This window comes from Uranotaenia lowii, chromosome 1, assembly GCF_029784155.1.
Source record: "Uranotaenia lowii strain MFRU-FL chromosome 1, ASM2978415v1, whole genome shotgun sequence".
In the NCBI taxonomy this organism is placed as follows: Eukaryota; Metazoa; Arthropoda; class Insecta; order Diptera; family Culicidae; genus Uranotaenia; species Uranotaenia lowii.
The window spans coordinates 54,278,125-54,284,675 of NC_073691.1; the positions used below are offsets into that span (position 1 = coordinate 54,278,125).

Genomic DNA, 6,551 nt, shown 5'->3' on the forward strand with positions numbered 1-6,551 from the left:
GCTTTTAAATCCTTCAACTCTTTATTTTCAAATCTTGAATCTAGAACCTACGATTTTTAAAGCTTAACATTTGAATCATGAACCAATAACTTTGTTCATTAGAGCAAGTACACTGGTTTTGGGAGAAAGTGGTAGAAATTTTGACACTTACGGCACATTTTGAAAATTTTGCCATGCAAAAACATTTTCAAGATCTGTGGCCTTCTAGTTTTTTTTACAACACGTGTTGTATTTTCGCATGCTGTGATGCAAAAATAGCATTAATTCTATCACATACGGCTGAAATAGAAACAGTGTTGTTAAAAAAATACAACGCCCCAAGATCTTGAAAACATTTTAAAATGGTAAAATTTTCAAAATGTCAAAATTTCTACCACTTTTTCCCAACACCAGTGAACTTGCTCTTATATGTGATAAATAATCGCTTTTGAGAAGTAGGCTGGCCCTGAAAAGAAGCAGACGCAAATTTTTGACATCAAATTTTTCGAAGCTGTTAATGGTGTATTTTTTTCTCTTATTGATGGAGAATTTAAGCTACGATAGTTAAGAAAATATCTATCAAGGCAAGACATGGTGAAATCAAGAAGAATTTATTTCACACAATGAAATTGAAACCAGTAGCGGCATCTTCAACTTCAACAAAGTTTACACGCAAACTGTCAGAAACGTACCGAGCAAGTTATTTTTACTCACCCGAGAGTTTTTTGGAATTTTCTTTTGTTTACATAGTTTTCGTTCCTGATTTAGTATGCATCTCAAAAGTTTTTCCTTAAAAAACTTTCAGCGTGAGTACTTTTGGACTTGTCACTTGTCCGCGTGTTTTTTTCCTGGCGAATGTGAAAAATTGTTTTCCGAAAAGCTATTGGTGAAAAGTCGCGTTTTTTTCTGTGTTCATCGGAGTGTTTGTCAGTTTTCTGCGACAAAAATAGATGGCCTGCTAGAACAGATGGATCCGGACAGTTGGAAGCAGGTTGCAGGTAAGTTTATCATTTTTTTTTTTTTTGGGTTGTGGAAGTAACTTCCGGACTTTTTTTTTATTTTTAACAAGGGATTTTAAGCGTGCTTATTCATCCCGACTCTTCCGAATGGTGATAATTCATCTTCGACATCTGAAAAGTGCCGGTTATCTTGCTCATCGAAAATAACCGGCACTTTTGGCTGGTATGAACGAGGCATTTGGAGGTTATAAACTTCCGCCATAATGTTCCAGGACTCTCTATAGCACCCTGAAATGTTTAGCTGGAGATAGGGTTTCAATAACGAAACTATTCTGGTCCTTTATTCAGTTTCTTCCAAAGCTGTGGCAAGAAAGTCGACAGCATAACATGTTGAGGTGTGCCATCATTTCTTTTACCCCAGCGGATAAAAATCTGCAGTTTCCTCCACGAGACCAAGATTTCGAAGGCCACAGTGAAGGTTCAGCTGATGCTCCAGAACGTTGTAGCCTGAGGAAGCCGAAGAACAATATCAATGCCAGAAAGATAAGAAGGGTTTGTGCCAGACTGCTCCCAGATTTTTTTTATTTTGGACTCTACCAAATAATTTGCAAACGTATAACGTTTTACATTGATTTGTGTGTAGCAATTATGACTTGGTTGCAAAAAGCAATTGAATACAGTACAGACTTACATTTTAATTGAACAAAGGGAAAATAATTTTGAATCGATTTTTTTTCGTTCTTATTTCAGATCTATTTCACCGAGCTACAGCTGAACGAATTGTTCAAGCCCCACAATTTCCTGTAAGGTTTCCGAAATCCTTAATACCGCAAGTATACTGTGCTTGTCTGTAGCTGTGGCAGCCTACCGAAGCTCCCGTTGTTCGCTCAAAGTAAGTAATGATTACCTAATGATTCCAACTAAAATAGAACTTCTTAATTGAGCCTAAATCATCATGATCCCATTTAAATTTACTCGTATAAATTATTATTTAATTCACAGAACAATCAAAACATTTCGAGTTCGATGCGGAGTAGTTTTTGGCGTTCTTTAAACCTGTAATTCCCCTTCTGTTCGCCCTACCGGAAGAAGCGAGTGAAATGTCGATGTCGATGAAACTCAAGTTAGAAACCTTATTCAGTATGTTTAGATGCTGTGACAAGAAATTCGAGAGCATAACATGTTGAGGTGTGTCATCATTTCCATTACGCTGCGGGTAAGAATCTTTAATGCAATCAAGACCTCGAAAGCCCCAGTGATGGTTCAGTTGATGCACCAGAACGTTGTGGCCTGAAAAAGCTTAATAACATCTTCAAAGCTCGGAGTTATCTGCGCCAGACTACCCCCTGGATATGAGATGGATATGGCGATCTTTCGGGCCCTGTGCGATCTGTATAAGCCTTCACTGAAACGGGATTCCTCCCAAGAGAAGTATCTGCAGAAGATCAGGATGATATTCTTCCGCGCAACGCAAACGCACCTGACCCAGTTGGACAGCATGGACGGAGTCTTCAAATATCTATATCTACAGGTCGGCTAGGAATTCTACCTTCTAGAGCCATTCCACCAGCTAAGCATCCATCTCAAAATCCTACCCAAGAACCCCCATCACCTGGTCAAAATCCTTTACCAACCTCCGGATTCGGTGAGTCTGCTATTCAAAATCGTATAATCTTTCAGATATCGTTCAAATTTGTACTAACATTCTTATCTGTCATTCTTTCAGATTCTCAACCGCAAGCAACAGCAGCAATGGCATCATTTCAGCTCCCGCTGCTTCCATCCGGTTCTATGTGAAAAAACACTACCTTCGTCGGCTTCAGTACAGCTCCCACAGGGGGTCTGCAACAGCAACAACCGATGCTTCCAAACCGAGCAGCACTATTGGTGCCATTCCTGGTTGAACTCCTGCACCCCAAGCACCTCCACAACCTGCAGTACCACCCCCGATCTCTCAAGCACCCGTCGCACAACAGGCACCATTTCCCCTAAACCCCAAGGTGCGCTCGTGCCAAGACAAGGCACAGAAATCACACTGGTGCTCCAACCCGGTTCGACGCTTCCGGCCACAAGCTCAACGTTTCCAACTGGAACAAAGGCAGCAACCTTCAGGTGGGCCAGAAGCCATTCCACCAGTTTAGCAATCATTTCAAAATCCTAACCAAGGACCCTCGGATTTGGTGAGTCTGCTTTTCAAAATATTTCTTTCAGATAACGTTCAAATTTGTACTAACATCCTTAAACATGATTCTTCCAGATTCTCATCCGCAAGCAACAGCAGCACCGCTCGCAGCAGCAATGGCATCATTTCAGCTCCCCCTACTACGAATCCATCCGGTTCTATGTAAAATAACCACCAAACCAAGGGCAGTGGCTGTTGGTCCCATTATTGGTTGATCTCCGGTACCCCAGCAAGCACCTCCACAACCTGCAGCACCACCCCCGATCTCTCAAGCATTCGTCGCACAACAGGCACCATTTCCCCTTAATCAAAGTGCGCTCGTGCCACATCCAGGCCCAAGAATCGCACTGGTGCTCCAACCCGGTTCGACGCTCCCGGCAACAAACTCAACATTTCCAACTGGAACAGGGCCAGGAGCTCTACCTTCAGAAGCTAGCACCCCAGCAAGCACCTCCACAACCTACAGCACCACCCCCGGCACCAACAGGCACCATTTCCCCCAAACCAAGATGCGCTCGTGCCAAAATCAGACTCAGGAATCGCACCGGTGCTCCAACCCGATGTTTGACGCTCTCCAAATGTTTACCGTGATTTGTACTGATAATTTTGTTTGTTAAAATACATTTAATTAACCACATTTCAAGTCCTTAATTATTTATTTCCATTCGAAAATCTCATGATTTGATTCCCCGGAATGAAATTAACGCACCGGCGAGAAAACGAGGAAACACTTTCTGTTGAGTAAAATGCACTAAACTTAACGTTGAGTTAAACACGCTAAACTTAAAGTTGAGTTTAATGCATTAAACTTAACATTAAGTCCCTGCACTTTTTGTCCGGGTTGCATACAAAAAAGTTGCGGCCGAGTTTTTTATTTTTACCGTGTAGGTACCTACTGCAATTCTCAGAAGTTCAACGGCGATTCAAATTCGAGAAAATCTTCAGACTCAACCAAAAGATAAGTATCGTATAAAGGGTAATACGGTCAAAATTAGGTCAATATCAACTTGACGTGTTTCTTTCAATTTTGCAATTAAAAACCTGAACACCCCTCATTTTGAAGGTGTTGTGTGTGTGTGTAGAATGTTGCTCCTATTTTGATTTTGGAATTCACTCTTCAGTTGTCAAAATGCCGTCCAAGGAAGAAGAGCAGCGTATCAAAATTTTGAAGGAAAACCACGAAAATCCAAGCTACTCGCACGCAAAGCTGGCAGAATCGCTAAAATTTGCCACATCAACCGTTTCAAATGCAATTGAAGTGTTTGGGGAACGTTTGTCGACAGCCAGGAAGTCTGGATCGGGGGCAAATCGAAAACCGGAAGCCGCTGAGACGACAAAGAGAGTTGCCGGTAGTTTTAAGCGAAATCCTAACCTTTCTCTCCGAGATTCCGCAAATAAGCTGGGTGTATCGTCTACAACCGTGTATCGAGCCTAAAAACGAGCCGGACTATCGACTTACAAGAAGATGTGACTCCAAATCGCGATGATAAACAAAATACGGCGGCCTAAGCGCGATCCCGGAGGCTGTACACGACGATGCTGACGAAGTTTGACTGCGTGGTAATGGACGACGAAACCTACGTCAAAGCCGACTACAAGCAGCTTCCAGGACAGGAGTTTTATACGGCAAAAGGAAGGGGAAAGGTAGCAGATATTTTCAAGCACATGAAACTGTCAAAGTTCGCGAAGAAATATCTGGTTTGGCAAGCCATCTTAACCTGTGGCTTGAAAAGCAGCATTTTCGTAGCTTCCTGGACTGTCAACCAAGAAATTTACGTGAAAGAGTGTTTGAATAAACGTCTGCTGCCTTTCCTGAAGAAACACGGTTGTTCCGTACTGTTTTAGCCGGATTTGACATCTTGTGGTACGCCGCCAACAACGTACGGAGGTTCCCAAGGACAAGAACTCTCCCAACACGCCAGAGCTCCGCCCAATTGAAAAATACTGGGCTATTGTCAAGCGGAACCTAAAGAAGACCAAGAAAACTGCTAAGGATGAGTAGCAGTTCAAGGCAAACTGGCTTTTTGCGGCAAAGAATTCGGCAATTCGGATTTGGAAAAACGGAAGCCTAACTGAATATTTTTCCTGAATTTTATACTAATTAAACTAGAAAAAAAATTTAATTGATTTTTTAAATAAACGATTTCACCGATTTACACGTGTTTTCCCTTGACCAAATTTTGACCGTATCACCCTTTAGGTAGGAAAAAAACAAAACCCATCGAAGCAGGCATTGATGATGACGACATAATCCTTAAGATGTTATGTCCGTTAATGAGCTATTTGTTGCCGTCAGACGTAATTCTGAAATCAGGAAAAGATCGTTCGTCCCGCAATAGCCCCCTGTAGGAATTTTCGTCGCGAATCGCTGGAAATTAAAACAATTATCGCAAAAAAACGTTAATATAGAGGATCCTTTTTTCTGTAGTCTGATTTACAGAAGTGCTATGGAAGGATAACGGTCGCATTTGAAGACAGTCTTGTTTGTGTATTCAGCCATTAATTGTGTCAAGAGTTATGTAACACTGACTGATACGCAGCTTCCATCGATGGTCAGCCACCACAATCACTAGACATCCAATATTTCAACTTTTTCTCTATTTTTGTCTCCGGAACATCCGTGCGAGACCTGCCGATTAATAGGTTCCTGCTAAAAAACTGTTTGTTGTTCATTTCGAAAAATTTCAAAATATCTCCCCGCTAGCGATTCAAATATTTTGGGCACGATTTGACAACCGTATTTTTATTTATTTTACCGGAAATTGGAAATATATATTTTGATACCAAATGACTTAAAAAAAAACGAACAAACTCATTCAGGATGTCAATGAAACTTGATGTTTCCTCGAAGATAATCTTTTTACTTAACTCTAAGCGTACATCTTTCGAGGATATGATGGCTGCTAGCATCTTTCAAATGCTAAAACCGTCAACCCACCGAGAGTATACAATATATGCCGTGACCGGGATTTGATCTCATGACCGTTGGCTTAGACGAATTGAAGGCTATCCTCTACCCCAGGGCTGCGGCAAATGCATTGAAAATGAATAAAACGTCGAGATTTGGTGTTGTCACTCAAAATTGATCATTTTCAAAATTTCCATACGTCATATCATCAAAACTAGAGGTGAAAGACAAAATCTGGCAATTTATTTGAATTAAGCGCGCCAAAACCTTCCAAAATCAGTTCCTTATTGCAATATAACCAACTAAATAAAATGCTGTTCCCTTGTGTAATTGGTCTTCAGTTATAGCTGAAACATTAAGCTCATTTTAAATTTTCCTCTAGTTTTTGGAGAGTTCATAACAGCAATACACATTTTTTTGGATAAGATCTAAAGGGGTTAACTGGACGTTTAACAAAGCTTATAAAAAAAATCTGGTATCTAAAGTATATTCCGGGTTCACCTTCTTCAAAAGGTTATACCGC

General features: G+C 41.0%; 1 long non-coding RNA gene across 1 annotated transcript; it reads left to right on the plus strand.

Moving 5' to 3' along the window:
• The first annotated feature begins 2,337 nt into the window (after nucleotides 1-2,337).
• Nucleotides 2,338-3,699, plus strand: LOC129740375 (uncharacterized). Its single transcript, XR_008736219.1, has 3 exons — nucleotides 2,338-2,583; nucleotides 2,665-3,118; nucleotides 3,196-3,699. It is a non-coding gene; the product is annotated as an uncharacterized LOC129740375 (long non-coding RNA).
• The last annotated feature ends 2,852 nt before the right edge of the window (nucleotides 3,700-6,551 follow it).